This window comes from Dromaius novaehollandiae, chromosome 1 (assembly GCF_036370855.1).
Source record: "Dromaius novaehollandiae isolate bDroNov1 chromosome 1, bDroNov1.hap1, whole genome shotgun sequence".
Classification (NCBI taxonomy): Eukaryota; Metazoa; Chordata; class Aves; order Casuariiformes; family Dromaiidae; genus Dromaius; species Dromaius novaehollandiae.
The window spans coordinates 181,370,756-181,387,304 of record NC_088098.1 but is presented as its reverse complement, the minus strand read 5'-3'; the positions used below and the strand labels follow the sequence as shown (position 1 = coordinate 181,387,304).

General features: G+C 39.0%; 1 long non-coding RNA gene across 1 annotated transcript in view; it reads left to right on the top strand.

Moving 5' to 3' along the window:
• The window catches only part of LOC112989985 (uncharacterized), a 46,717-nt gene extending 39,647 nt beyond the window's left edge, over positions 1-7,070 (top strand). The window contains exon 3 of the long non-coding RNA XR_003260967.2: positions 6,092-7,070. This is a non-coding gene — a long non-coding RNA (uncharacterized LOC112989985). The remainder of the gene's footprint in view (positions 1-6,091) is intronic.
• The last annotated feature ends 9,479 nt before the right edge of the window (positions 7,071-16,549 follow it).

Below are 16,549 nucleotides of genomic sequence, written 5' to 3'. Positions count from 1 at the left end.
ATATTAGTATGTAATTGGGAATTATCAGCTAAACGGATAAGTTTCATCAGATCTAGTTTGCATTGGTCTAGAGATAACAATTAAATGCAGGTGAAACACCTATATATGCAAAGGACTAAAAGTAATTTTATGAGGTAAACAGTACATCATTTGTGTTATGACTGTGTTCTCCTTAAAACACTAGGTGTGGGCTATTTTAAAAGATATTTAATATTTTTGGAAAGCACTGCCTTGACTGTAATGGAAAAGAACAATTTTCCTAAACTAAGAGTAAGGTGTAACAGCTGTGATCAGCAGGGTTTTATTGAACATGTATTTCTTACTATGCCTGATCTGGAGGTGGGAGATGGCTGAATTAAACTGCTTAATTTTTGGCTTGTCTGCTGAGACTGGTGAAGGAGAATGCTTTGCGATGTTGACTTATGGGCCATGAATGTTCCTGCCTATGGAACTGGACTGGTACAACCAATTCACTGTGGTTAGCATATTGGTTTAAAAAATAACATATATGTGGTCTTTTTCTATCATTATTTATCAACATCACTTCTGAACCAATGAGCTAGTGTTCAGTACGTCACTATTCTGTTTACCAAATGTCAAACCATCACCAGTAATCTGATGGTCTACTTCTTTTAAAACTATGGCGGCATTGTTATTAGCCTGGGCAGGAATAAGAGTGGACTAGGTGCATATACACTGTCAAATTGATTTGCTTCTTGTTTAACTTCAGGGACGTAGCTTCGCCAGTCATCTGCACTGGGCACATGTTAATTCAGTCGTGGACTCCAAGTGTTGAACTGAGCAGTTGAGATCTGGGTATGCAAGAAAGGATGGTTTGTTGCAGGGCCTGCATCCTACAAAGAGCTCTGACAGGAGCCAGTACCTACCCTTGTCCTTATAACCAGGTTTCCCTGCAGGCTATCAATAACGGAGACAGTATAGATGGACTGCAGGCCATTAAAAATTCGGTCAGTAAGGATTGTAGAAGCTGTAATTAGCTCCATTGTGAGACAGAGTGTGGGGCAAAGCAACCACATCAATTTCATTTATAAAAATAAAAAAGGATATGAACTTCATACATTTTGAAGTCAGAAGCCACTGTTGGATGTCCTGGGTAACACAGGGCATAGGACTTTCATGAATTAATTGTCATTGTCTTCTATGAGACCCAGACCTTTATTGTTCATCTTATCACTGTTACATGTAACTACTGAAATCACAAGATCAGAAAGAAATTCAAGAAATTTTTCAGTTTATTCACTCCGACATTTTCGTTGTCACTTGTCGTCCACTGGTTCAGCATCGCATGCTGCTGGAAAGGGAGCTAAATGCCTAAATAGGTGAGAAAGGAAACAACCTCACCTATTTTCAAAAAGTCATTGAAATGGACACTACTTCTTTTTAAAGCTAGTTTTCCTCTGTATTTTTCCACTCAGCTGAGGTCTCCACTCTCCAACAGTGAGGAGACTCCTGAGGGGGACTGCTTTCTCCAAAAGTGGCCAAAAGCAGATACCTAGGTGAAAATATATTAATATGGAGATTATGTGGGAATTCTTCCTGGTATATTCCCAGATCTGCAAGCATAAGGAATTCTGTATCTATCTGGACATGTTACCTTCGCATTTACTATTACTGAATTTATCTTTCTTCCATGAATTTCTTTAACTATTTTGTGACCAAAGATAAACTTTGGAATCCAGAGCAATACATGGCAACAAATTCCACGTATTAATTACATATTGTGTGAAAACATTCCTCCTTTGTTTTGAATCAGCTACCTGATCATTAAATTTGATGCTCTTAAAGCTTATGTTATGAGAGATGCTAAACAATCACACTTCATTCACCTTTTCTCATATCTTTCATGTGTTTACAGACTTTTATTGTATCCTCCTTAGTAATTTCTCTTCCAGGTTCAAGAGGCCCAGTTTATTTAGTAATTGCTTATATTCAAGTCTTTTCTTAGCTTTGATCACATTTATTGCCTTTCTTCATGCATTTTCCAAGGCTACTATATTCTTTTTTTTTTTTTGAAATGGGAGAACTAGAACAGCATACAGCAATCAAGATACAGAAGCACTGTGGAATTAAAGGGTGGCATAATTATATTCTCTGTTTTGTTTTCTATTCCTTTCCTAATAATTTCTAGCATTTTGCTTGTTTCTTTGACAGTTACTGATCATTTTCTTAGGATTAACCATTATAGCACAGGGATCTTTTTCCTTAGTGATAGTAGTTCAGAACACATCACTGTATATGCAATTTAGGATTACTTTTTCTCCATGTATATCATTTTGCATTTATCAACATAGAATTTTATCTATCTATCTGCTCTGTGCAGTATCTCTTTAAATTCTCTGTAGAGTGTCAGTGGACCAAAAAGTAACGATAGGGCACTCCTGAGAAATACTATTGCATATCAATGAAGGTGATAAATACTGTAGGAGAAGAAAAAAAAAAAAAAAAAGTGCTCCAGGAGATTGAACAAGATTTTTCAGAAAGCCATGGCAAGGATTTTTTTGTGCATAATTAGACTCAAGAGAAACCTTATATAAGTCCCAACGATTTATACTGACAAAAGGTGATGTACCCAAGATTATTATTTCAAGATAGTAATAATAAAAAAATTCTGTATTAGCCAATCATCTTTCTACTTTAATCAGCTAAAAATGAGTGGACAGCCCTGTGACATTAATGAGTAACACTATTTTTTTGCCTTCAGAGTGTGGTCACTTTGAAATACATTTTTCTGACACTAATGTGTGTTCACTGACACTATGTCTGTTCACAGACATAATTAAAGACAGATCAGAATGGAAATACACAAGGGATCATGTGTCTGAATTGTTTGCTTATAGAAAATAGAAAGGAGCTGAATTTCTGTTTGAAATAGGAAGCTGGGAAATTCATCATTAACTTAGCACTTCAGACCAAAGAAATACGCTGTTACAAATATATGTGAATATAGTTATGTAATATATTCCAAATTTTAGACTGAAATATATTAACAGGGATGTTGTCTCTTAACCATTTGTGACTGCTTTGCTGTTCTTGCAAAATTAGAATCATTTATTTTCATTCCAGAGTAGAGAAAATACTCAGGTCACAGTTAAAGACTGGATGAGTCAAGAACAAAACTCAAGCCTGTAACTTAGTAAATATAATGGTATTTGCTGAGAAGAAAAAATATTCCTAAGAAGATGACCTAGCAATCTTTCAGAATAAATTTCCTGGTTTTTGTTAAGAAAAGCAAAATGTAGACCAAAGAGCAATGAAAGAAGAGAAAATACGTAAGGACTATATCTTTATTTGAGATCCTAGAGTCATTTATCAAGGGTAGTTCTTTTTCTCTATTTTTCATATGTTAATTTTTTTTAATAGACTGCAGCCACTGACACTGTTTCAGGTTCCAGGAATCTAGCCCTTACATTAAAAATCAGAAATCACACAACTCTCAACAGTTCAAAGGGAGGCCCAAGTAGTGGGTCGAAAAATAACACTTATTCACAAATTTTCATATTGCATTCCCAAATGTATGCCCCCAGCCCACAAACTTCCACTCCTGTCTCTCACAAGATATTGTATAAAACAGTTTGTCAGACCTCCATCATTCTGTGACCAACACAGGGTGCATGGCAAAACAGAATCGGATCACTTGTGTACTGTGAATCCAGATTTTTTGTTGGACCTTCCTAATGAAGAACATTTGATCTGCATTTAGTGCAACCACTGTCCACCATATATGTGTTGAATTGTTGGCAGGTTTTCTGCCATGCTTCCTCCATTTTCCATGTCCACAAAAACACCGGCCACAAACCTGATGCTGCTTATAAATATAAATATAAATATAACTATATTCCTTCCTGTAGTACTCTAGCATAAGGTGCATGTCAAAGTTGGAGAAGACAAAGTAACAGGAATGGGGTATATGCTGGCAATACCCAGCTGGTGACAGCCTGTTGGGATAATTTTCAGCGTGTTGCAACAATTGCTTCCAGGCTTCTCTATAAACCACATCTGAGCCTTGGCCAGCCAGGATGCTGCTAAGTTCCTCTCTGATCCCTATCAATGACTATGCCCATTGCAAAGCAGGCACAGCAGAAAGCAGAGTCCGGCAGCATTTCCACTTCCAAACAAGTACCTGAGCAGATCTCCATATGATATTGTCCCAGCCTCCCCTGATGAGACTGTGCCTGCCTGATGCTTTTGCTTTTCCATCTGGGTGGGGGCTTTCAAGGAGACATTTTTTTTTCCCTCTGTAATTTTCTAATATAAGGTAGCTGTTAGACTTGGGAGTAATGTTGCTCTCTGTTTGCACTTTTTTTTTTTTTTTTTAGGACTGGCACACTCAGATATGCTAGGTTTAGAGCTGACAGCAGGCAAAGTGACAGCTCATACACAGGGCACTGTGAAGTAAGCCTCTACAAGCCTCCTCTGCAACTCCAGAGTGTTGAATTGCCTGAGTAAGATTTGTTGACTGGGAGTTCTCTGTGCTTTTCTTCCTTTTTTGAAGCTTTTATCTTATCTGGGATAGTATTGCCTTTCCCTAGGCAGATTTATGCTGCAATACTTTAAAATGAAGGTTTTAGCTTCAAAGCATTTGGCTACTGAACTGAAGGGCTATGGTTGAAAGCTCTGGTCAAGGGCACAAAGCATGTCTAACCACGTCTTATCCAACATGGCAGAGACATTTCTCGCTTTTTTGTTTCATAGTTCTGCTCGCCTTGATCTATGCTTAAGCACTAGTACGAGAGTAACAACTTGATCCCGCTTTATCTCCTAGGTTAGGTCCTCAGAGAGCTGCAGGTTAGTTAGTTAGTTTCCGCTGTGAATCAGACAATGAAGCTATATTTAACTCATTTGTTGGCTTTAAAATAGAGACATAGGAGTTTTATGTGGCCTTGCTTTCCAAGTTTCACTGCTTCTCATAGAAGATAGGAAAAGTTTACAGCATGGCTCTTCCATTTCACATTTATGATTGACAGACTGCTGATATAGGTGTCCAGATTTCAGCTAGATACCCTAAATTCTCTTACAGTTAATGAAAATAAATAAACATTTCCAAGGCACAGTTCATCTCATCCTAAAGTAAATGTCTAAAGTAGGTCAAGTGAATAGTGTTGTAAGATTGCTTATGTCCCTCCACTAACTACCAAGAGGACCTAGAGTGAACAGCTCATCTGTTGACACCTAAACAGTTTAAGTCTAAAATTAAGTGCGGTGATTCCTTTTCTAATCTGTTGCTTCAATGTAGGCTGACTTCCATGCTTTAATATTTTTGAGTGTAGGACTGGAGTTTGGCTGGGGTTGGATTCTTGTCTGAAAAAATTTACTAGAGAGGACAAAAAGTGGGGTTCAGTTCCAGGTTCAGACTCCTGAATGTAGGTTTCTGCAGTGCAGGTATCTCTGTGTGAGCTATGTGTATAAGATCCCATATAGTCAATGTAGGACTATTCAATACAGTTAGTGAAGCTGAGAGCTGTTCAGCTGACCAAATGTGCGTGTCTTTTTTAGGCTGAACCCCAATAGCTCTCCAGACTCTGCTGACTGTTTCGACTAAATCTGTACTGTTCATAATGGAGGCCTAGATACTTTACATATAGATGCATTGTAGACATCTACATTTAGGTGTCTGAATATGAAAGTGAACTGTACCTCAAAGAAGCTACATGGGTCATAAGCACACAGCCTTTGTGAATTTATAACCCAATATAACTCCGCTGGGACTCCATAGAAATATATAAAAGCTTATAGGTACCCTATGGAGTCCACAGAGTATGTTCTAACATGACTGTTTGGCTTCTAAAATGTCTATGCATGTTTTTGTATTTTTGGACATATTCTATTGCATGTAGTTAGGTATTGCACCTGCAGAATTTTCTATGTGTCTGAATGGTGTTTTTACATCCAAATATCTCCTTATGGGGAGTATAAATGCTTAACCAAATCCCATAATCTGATTCAGGCTGTTCAGAACATGGTTAAAGGGACACCAAATCTATGATATAACTGTGGAAAAGACCGTGACTTTTTCCTTTATGTCAAAGAGGTTGACTGGTTCATCATCCTATTTTCTGATCCTTTCTTCTAGAACTAAATTTGAAGGGAGATGTTGCTGGTCTATGTAGATGTCACTTCCAGTTCAAGAATTCACAGGAAGTTGCACCAGACTCTTGAATCTTGTGAGCAGACCAAGCGAGAGATTTCCAGGACCGGACTGGGAATGTTGATAGTGTACAGGCTGATATGATAGACTTTGTATTTTTTTCTCTGACCTTTTTTTTTATTTTAAACTGCTTGAGACTTGGTTTTGTAGAGATCCAAAGATACTGCTTTGCTTGACTTATATTATGCAGATATGAAATTCCTTGGCAACAATGGTCTTTTTTCCTGGCTGTGGACAGTGATCTAATGATCTTCATTATTATTTGTGACATCTAATTTCTAACTACAATGCTAAAAGTAAACGAAAATTAAGTATAAATATTCCCTTAAAAATTATTTAAACCCCATTGTTTTAAAAAAGAAATTAAAATGGCATGCAAATTATACTTTAGAAATACTTCATGTTTCCTGCTTATGAACTTTATTTGTGGCAGAGTAGTTTTCACTTCAAAACCATATGAAATGACTGCCTAGAAACACTAATCCAATTCTGTTCTGCGTTTGGAAAATAACATGTTTTCTATTTTCTCTCAGACATTTGCTAAGTGTTTAGAGACCAATTTATCTAGACAGTGTGGAAAAGGTCTAAAAATTGGACAATTTGTTTTTGTTATAAAATGTACTTTCATTTTTGAGAAAATGTAACTCATCTATGCTTTTCATGCATTGCTCAGTTTTGAATGGAGGTAATTAAGGTGCTGTAATAAAATAACTCTTTGCTGCTCTACATTAAAAAGTTTTTTCATTTATGGCAAAAGTCAGCTTGCAAAATTGAAATGAAGTCTAACAGTCCAGTTCGTCTTAAGATCAGTATAACTTCATTGTCTTCAGTGGAAATAGTCTTGAATTACTGTAAGGGTTCTGGTTCTAACTTTCATTGATTAAAAAATTTGGACAAATTTAAAGGTATTAATCTGATTTAAGGGGAAAAAAAAAGTATAATCCTTAATATTCCCTGAGTAGAGAATACTGTTGATGCATACAATATTAAATCATAACCAACTTTAGAGCACTGAATAAAGAACAGGTTTAGAAATGCCCTCCATCCAAAATATCTAAATAACTGATGAAGCAATTTCAGAGTCATTAGTATTTATATTTGAGAAGTCATGAAGAATGAATGGAAATGGGGTAAATGCAGTACCAGTGCTCAGAACAAGAGGAATCTAAGAATGACAGGCCCATCAGTAAAGCTTTTGCTCTTGGAAAATTCTGGAACAAATTATTTCAAAGCATCTGGAAGATAACTAAAAGGATAAGTAACACTCAAGAGATATCTGTCAAAAACAAATATTTTCAAATCAAATATCATTCCACAGAAACATACTAGGCTTTGTGGATAGGGGAGAAGAAATGGATAGCTTTTACCTTGAGCTTAGTAAAGCTTTGGGCACTCTGCTGTGACAGTCTCATGAGGAAGAATATTTTTGCTGGAAATGCAGCATGGGTGAAAAATAGATTAGGCGGCTTTAATTGGAGTGTAGAAATAATGGATCCAAAGAAAATGCAAAGGTGTATTGAAGGTATTCTGGAAGGAATCTGTCCTGGACTTATTTCTGTCCAAAATTTTCATTATTGTCTGGGTGGTGGAATACAAAGAACGCTTATTACAGATGATACAAATCTGAGAGAAACTGGCAGAAAAGATTAGAATTCAGATGGTAATTCTGGTACTGCAGAAGTGGCTTTAAAAATAGGGAACAGTTCTACAGAGAGGAGTGCAGGCTACTGAAATAAGGAATAATCAGCTAGTGAGAGAATCGCAGGCACAGGAGTAATGGCCTGGAGAGCTGAGACATCTCCTTCACTCAGTACCTTTAATAACAAGCATGGCAGATATCTACCAGGGGTGCTCTTCCTTGAAGCAGAGACATGGTCAACAAGTTCATGGGTGGTACCAAACTGGGTGGAGAGATTGCTATTCAGAGGGACTAGAGGAATGGCCAATGGGAACTTTCGGGATTTCAACCAAGACAAATGCAGAGTCCTGCACCTGGGAAAGAATTCCTCACCTGACCAGCAGGGCAAATAAAATTGTACTCAAGGACCTGAGAGTCCTGGTGCACAAAAAATACAAGTCAGCAGTGTGCCCTTGCAGCAAAGCAGGCTAAATGCATATTGGACAGCAAGAACAAGATCCAGCAGGTTGAGGGAAGTGGTTATTCCCCTCTATTCAGCCCTTCTAAGACTACATTTGAGTACAGTGTCCAGTTTTGGGCTTTCTAGAATAAGAAAGACAGTGATGTATTGGAATGATTCCAACAGAGGCCACCAAGCTGGCCAGGGGACTGGACTACATGGTGTGTGAGGCAAGAGCTGGGTCTGTTCAGCCTTGAGCTGAGCAGGCCAAGGGGAGATCTTGCCATTGTCTATAACTTCCTAGTGGCAGGGTACAGAGAATACGGGGCCTGACTCAGCGGTGCACTGTGAAAAGAGAAGAGGCAACAGACATAAGTTGGAACATGGAAAATTCTGACCAGATAAAAGGAAAAAAAAATGTACTGAAAGGGTGGTTGAACATTGGAAGAGGTTGCCCAGAGAGGCTGTGGAGTCTTCATCACAGAATCACAGAATGGTTGAAGTTGGAAGGGACCTCTGCAGACCATCTAGTCCAACCCCCCTGCTCAAGCAGGGTCACCTAGAGCACATTTCCAAGGATTATATCCAGATGGCTTTTGAATATCTCCAAGGATGGAGACTCCAGAACCTCTCTGGGCAACCTGTTCCAGTGATCAATCACCCTCACAGTAAAGATTTTTCTCATGTTCAGATGGAGTTTCCTGTGTTTCAGTTTGTGCCCCTTGCCTCTCATCCTATTGCTGGGCATCAACGAAGAGAGTCTGGCCCCATCCTCTCTACAGCCTCCTTTCAGATACTTACACACATTGATAATATCACCTCTCAGTCTTCTCTTCTCCAGGCTGAACAGTCCCAGCTCTCTCAGACTTTCTTCATACAAGAGATGCTCCAGTCCCCTAATCATCTTTGCAGCCCTCTGCTAGACTCTCTCCAGTAGCTCCATGTCTCTCTTGTACTGGGGAGCCCAGAACTGGACACAGCACTCCAGATGCTGACTCACCAGGGCTCAGTAGAAGGGGAGAATCAGCTCCCTCGGCCTGCTGGCAACACTCTGCCTAATGCAGCCCAGGACACTATTGGCCTTCTTGGCCACAAGTGCACACTGCTGGCTCATGGTCAGCCTGCAGTCCACCAGATCCCCAGGTCCTTCTCCGCAGAGCTGCTCTGCAGCAGGTCAGCCTCCAGCCAGTACTGGTGCATGGGGTTATTCTGCCCTAGGTGAAGGACCCTGCACTTGCCTTTGTTGAACTTCATGAGGTTCCTCTCTGCCCAACTCTCCAGCCTGACCAGGTCCCTCTGAATGCCAGCACAGCCCGCTGGTGTATCAGCCACTCCTCCCAGGTTTGTATCATCAGCAAACCTGATGAGGGTGCACTCTGTCCCTTCATCCAGGTCATTGATGAGTAAGTTGAACAAGACAGCACCCAGTACTGACCCCTGGGGGACACCAGTAGCTACTGCCTCCAACTAGGCTTTGCACCTCTGAGCACAACCCTCTGAGCTCTGCCTTTCAGCCAGTTCTCAATCCACCTGACTGTCTGCTTGTCTATCCTGCGCTTCCTGAGCTTGCCTACGAGGATGTTATGGGAGAGAGTGTCAAAAGCCTTCCTGAAATCAAGGTAGACAACATCCACTGCTCTCCCCTCATCTATGCAGCTTGTCATTCCATCATAGAAGGCTGTCAGGTTTGTTAAGCATGATTTCTCCTTGGTGAATCCCTGCTGACTGCTCCTGATCACCACCTGATCCTTCACATGCTTAGAGATGGCATCCAGGATGAGCTGGATCCTTTTCCAGGGATCGAGGTGGGGTTGACTGACCTGTATTTCCCTGGGTCCTCCTTTTTGCCCTTTCTGAAGACTGGATTGGCTTTCTTCCAGTCCTCAGGCACCTCTCCTGTTCTCCATTGTCTTTTCAAAGATGATGGAGAGTGGCCTAGCAATGACATCTGCCAGCTCGCTCAGCACTCGTGGGTGCATCGCATCAGGGCCCATGGACTTGTGGATGTCAAGTTTGCCTAAATGATCTCTAACCTGATCCTCCTTGACCAAGGGAAAGTCTTCCTTTCTCCAGACTTTCTCCCTGGTCTCCAGAATCTGGGATTCCTGAGGGCTGGCCTTAGCAGTAAAGACTGAAGCAAAAAAGGCATTCAGTATCTCTGTCTTCTCTGTGTCCTTCATCACCAGGGCCCCTGTCCCATTCAGTAGAGGGCCCATAACTTCATCCTTGGGCAACCTGCTCTAGCTGACCTTGCTTTGATCAGGAGGTTGGCCTCTAGAGATCCCTTTCAACATAAGTTACTCTGTGTTTATGTGATGAAGACTTTGACAGGAAGAAATATAAAATTTCATAGGTAGTATTATAATTCATTGTAAAACATGCTCCGAAGTGAGAAAAACAAATGCTTTTTTGTTGCTAGGCTATGTTTCTTCTTTCATTAAATAAATGACTTAAGAAACTATCCACACTAGAGAAAGCAGATGGTGATATCACAGACAAATATTAACTCAGATAATCAATTACAAGTTGTGTGTGGCCACACAGTTAATGCTGTGTGCATTTATCTGAGGGGTCAGACATACCTGCAAGTTACAGGGTGACAAATCAGCAATTACAAGCTGATGCACATAATAACTTGGGTCTATATGCAGTCAGCTTTAGTGAATATGCTGAGGATTGAATGAACTCGAATTACCATCATTTGCTGGGTTGAAGTGCTTACATGGACAGTGACAGTAATCAGCTTCTGACTAGTTGGCATGACAAGTTCTTACCTTAAAGTAACCTATTTTTGTGTCTCAGCTCTTAAATTTTACCCTTATATGCTTTCATATTGCTTCTACTAGTCCCAGTTCTACCTCGTTTATTCTTTCATTCATCCATTACTTTCTGTTCTGGTATTTTTGCTTCCATCGTTCTACCTTGCCTCTGTCCCTCTTTTCATCAACTCCTCTCTCTTTTCCTCCAGCTCTCTTCTTAGTCCTATGCTTCTTTCAGGTCTTCTCCCAACTTTCCAATCCTCCACATTAATTCCCCAGATCATCTTGTGCCTTAATTATAATTCTGTGCCTACTCTTTGTCTTGCTTCATCTGATCATGAGTATGCAGTGAACTAGATTACACTGAATATTACTGGATTTATGAGAGGAATAAATCTGGTCCAAGATATTTAACTATGTGTTTGTAAAGCATCATGTAAATGCATAACAACAGGTGTGATTAATACTATTACTGTTGTCACACTTAATAATAAATGTGATCAATAGCAGTATAAATATAGTGAGTCACTAGTGGTGTAGATGTTCAGTGAAAGTGGTTTTGAGAGTAATAAACCCTGTCAATGGATATTATTCTTGATTACAGAGGAGGCATTTTAGTAATTTACCCTTCTCGCAATTTACCTGCTGTAGGTAAAATATGTAATGTATCAGTAATTATTAATGTACTTTGGACTACTTGTTTAATGAGAGGAATAATTACTGTCTGCTTCCATTCTTCAATCATTCTGCATTGCAGCATGGAAACACACACATTGGAATAGCAAAGAGGCAGCTGCCGAGTTTTTGGGTTCTAATTTTTAACTGTCTCAGTGGCTTAGTTTTTCAAACATTATGTAGTTTTTTTTAAAGAAATATAGCGTCACAACAGTGAATGCCCTGATTGCAGTCTAGGTGGTGGAGTTGGGAAAGGATTAGAAAGAAGTATTACATGTTTGTCATGTTCTTACTTTTCCCAGAGTATCAGTCTGGGACTACTGGCGAAAGCAGACTCCTGTGCTAGATGGACTGTTGACCTACCTAGTGCAGCCATCTGCATGTACATGGGGAGCGTGAGGTGCCTTCAGACAGAATCCACAGAAATGGATGCGCTGTGCTAACCAACGGCTACACTTGGGAGGAACGTAAAGGCAGGACATATGGAAAATGCCCTGACACAGAACAGCGTATGGGCTCGTGCGTTGGGCTTTGCTGCTGGTGGTATGGAGCTATAGATTTGAATTTTCATAAAGAGAAGGGGACCTGTTCCTGCCTCACCTGCATGCTTGCTCTGGATAGCTGCCTGTTTTAAAATGAGGTGGTGGTCAACATATCGTTAATGTGAAGGTAACTGCAAGTCTGTGCATGGCTAGGCTGGAGGAGAGATCCAGTTTTTGAATCTTTCTCAAGCATAGGCAAGAGATAACTATTCAATGGTTCAGCTATATGCAGACATTTATAAGAAATAGAATTTAGTGCACCTGGGAAACTTTAATATTACCAGCCAAGAAACTGCCAGGGATAGATGCTTAAATTCTGCGTTTGTCTCATGAGTTCCTTTTTTGTTTCTAGACTCATGTGTTTCAGTTCAGCTACCGATCAATCATAACAAGTTAATCAATTAAAAAATTAAAAAGTATATTTTATAAAATAAATTTGAAATCAATTTCAAATTTTACTTCATATTATTTGATAATAATTCAAGTAATAAAATCATTAATTAATAATTCCAGTGAGATTTAATATTTTTTGAAATGGTCCTAGTTGCTCAGGTTACTGTCTCATGATGTTTGTTTTTTTATGAAGCTGTAGTTTCTGGAGTTATAATGATCAAAGTTTATCCTTTATCAAAGCACATTTGTGGAATTTTTGCTGGTTCTTATAGTTGCAGATAAACTTCTCAAATATAATCACACTGTAACCTAAAGAATAATTATAAAGATATCAACAGGTAAGCAGAGTCTGGATTGTGCAAGTGGTTATTTTTGAATGACTGAAGCTAATAAAACTGCTACTAACAGAGGTCTGGACTTTGAAATAGTTACTACTAAAAGGAAAACATCAGGAGAAAAGCAGAAAAATGAAATATTACAATATAAAGTTATTATAATTAGACTTAAGAAGTACGTCACAGTATACAAGTAAATACAAAAGGTTAAAATTTAGTTTTAAATTCTTAGTGAAAGAACAGGATAATACTGTAGAAGGAGACTTAACTGTGTTCCTGAATTGTGAATTAGCACAATAAAGAAGGTCTTTCTTTTTCTCTGAGCTTGACTTCCTCTGCGCTCTTGAAGAAATGTCTCTTGTAAGACTTTGGAACTTTTCTTCTTGGGCAAGCAAAAGGGAGGCTTATGTGCCCAGAGACTTAGGAATGGTGGAACTGGTAGCTGCAATTAAGCATTAATTTGATATTCACCCTGTTTTATTCTGAATGTTTGTGCCAGCTCAGAAATCTCAATTTGTTATGCTAATTAGGCCATCTTTCTGCATAAATAAGGCTATATTAAGACAGTTTTACGTGGATAATAATTTGTTCATAGATTTGATTTTTCTCGTTCATGATCGCTCCCATTTAAATCAATTACTTATTTTGAGATGAGTGGTAGGAAAGTCATACATCTGCACCCCTGCAGCACATACCTGGGGAGCTTCTGCTGAAGTGTTTTTTCAGTAACAGAGATAAGATAATGCTGGGCAGACTGAATTTACATACTAAGTGGCATTTTTTTTTGTAGATGTACAAATAGATCTTCTATTTATTGTAATGTGAGTCACAAATGCTCCCAAAGGTAAGTCTGTGATACCCTTGTAGCTTCTTTCTTATAAGTGGTAATCACTGCATATGCAAACAGATACACAAAAAACATCCTTTCTTTTGGATTAGAAGCAGTTATTATTTTGCTTTATATATATATCATAGTGTTAGTAACCATCTGAAAAGTAATGCTTGTGCTTGTTGCGTTCATTCAGGGTCTCAGTAATATTTTGAATACTTAAAAGAACTCAGTAAAGCTCAGCTGTGACTGGAATATTGGAAAGTGCTACAGGTTCTGCCTAATTACGTCAGTTGATATTGCATCAGAAGTTTGCAGCTTGTCCTTTGAAAATGCACAGTTCAAGTGTGCTCCCAAATCAAAACAGGCCATGTCACGGTTTTTTCATCGTTTAATCTGGTATTTTTTTAACGTTTTGAGCTCAAGAAGTGAAAGTCTACACGAGGGATTAGGAGAGAGAGGAAAAAGTAATCAGTCTCCTAATGGTCTGTATGTTTAGAAAGCATTTGGGGATAAAGTATGGCGGCCCAAAGAACTCTTACAAATACAAATAAAAGTACACATACAGGTACAAATATTCATACAAGCACAAGTACAGTACTGAGCTCGTACGATACTTGTATGAGTACAATACTTGTACGAGTACAAATATTCAGCTCAAATTTACTCATCCCGCATTTCTGAACGTTTCTGGTTCATACGGTTCCTGAGCAATCTCATTGAGTCATAATAGTAATCTGAAGCCAACTTTTGCTGGCTCAAAACAAATCTGAAATTCTTCAAACTAAGACACAAAACTGGGAATCATTCCTCTAATTTTAGTCTTGATATTATTCCCTGCAGATGCCTTAAGAGGAGTCAGAACTGGTGGGGTTTTGTGCTATTTATATGAAATAGACACCTGGAATGTATAGGTCCACTGCTTTTTACCTATGTGCAATGTAGAGACTAGACCTAAGCTTTCCTTCTAGCTTCAGAATTTGCATTCCTCATGGCATTATGAACCACTGTCTGTAGAAAGAGGGATGGGTATCCCTTCCAAAATAGCTTTAGCAACAGACCCTTAGGCAGTCTAGGATCCTGCTCTCCTGCTTCAAGCACTGGGCTGTTGTGTTACGCCTAGTCAGCTACATTAGCTATGTGTCTTCTCAAAGTAACTCAATGCTCCTTATCCTTATTAACCATATGAGCAAAGGAATGCCAAGTAATGTTCCTATACACTTAAATCTCTCTTGGCTATACTGCTACCTGTGCCAGTCAGCACTGCTAAACTACTCTAGGGCGTTGTTCAGCACCTAGAGAAGACCAGGAGCCATTTGAAATAGCCCATTTACTGTGGCCACCTTATTTTGAAGGGTGTGGAAACTTACTAGTATGGTGTGGGCTGTTCTGTGTTAGCTGACTTAGGTGCCAGAGAACAGCCCTGGACATTTACTTCTGTAGATGTAACCTCAGAGGAAAAGGTTGCTTAATTCAGGTGCTTAACTCAAAGAAATGTGGGAACATAGCTACTGCTCTGAATCTGTTTCCAGTGGGCCAGTTCTAGGGAGATTCCCTGTTCAGTATGTGCTCCACCAGTTGTCATGTTGATTGACTCTTAGTTTCCTTAAAGCTTATTTACTCTTGCTATATTGTATGTTAGACAGTTGAATTAGGGGTAATTCCCATGCTGAAGAGCTAAAAGAATTTGCAGGTTAACAAAACTCCTTTCTCCTTACATTATCTTTTAATCTATGGTATAAATGTCACAGGAGGGATCCACTTTGATAACCAGGAAGGCAGGTGATGTGATACACTGTTTCTGCTACTGGAAGCAGCAGTAACAGCTATTGACTGATCATAGTATGACTCCCACCATGGAGACGCAGCATGGCAGCTATAGCACAAGGACAGGGATGCAATGACATAGTGCGTTGTGTGCCCTTTGATGAGATGGGGCAAAACTGATAACAGTGAAAGAAACCAAAGCTGATATCTTTAATTATTACCTCTAGTAGCAGTAGTCATGTAATACTTCACTAAACTTAGGAATTCATCCAGAGTCCCAATGTTTTCTTTTGACAGAAGCACAGCAAGTATTCTGAACCTTGCTTGGCTTTATCCAGGGTGAAAGTGATTGACAGAGTCAGAAATTGCTTCTGCATGAATGTTGATTTTGTTCTCAAAAGATTTGTCATCAACACTCCAACACTGTACAACCAAATTAGTCTCCCTGTCTCAGATATTCTACCCAGACTTTCCACTGCAGCTGTTTTTCTTTCAATGATAACATAAGCAGCACAGTTTATAGTCTCACTGTATTTACAAATGGATGTGTCTTGGGCCTACCTAACTCCAGTAAAGTGTTGAGATTTCTCCTTTGTCAGGTAGATTTTTAATTTTTGCTTACTCACCGAAGCACCAAAGTTTAAAATCAGTGGTAAGTTATACAGCACCATACTTCTACATGCTTTTGTATGTACTATGTGCATTTATATGTGTATAGACAGAGAACCTTGTCAATTTTGCTGCTAAATAGAAAATGTTAACCATAAACTAAAATACATGTGTGGGGTATTAAAAAAGAAAAAGCTCTGAGACTGATAAGTAATTCCCTGACTTTTATGTTCCTTGTTTACAGGCGTATCTAAATTTGGAATCATCAGCACAAGCAAAGGCTGACAAAGTGATAACATTACTCTTTGAGTTAGAAATTACCAATTACCATCAGTTCAGTTGAGGCTAGTAATGGAACAATCCCAAACTATTTATTTCCAAGATGTATATGCATTT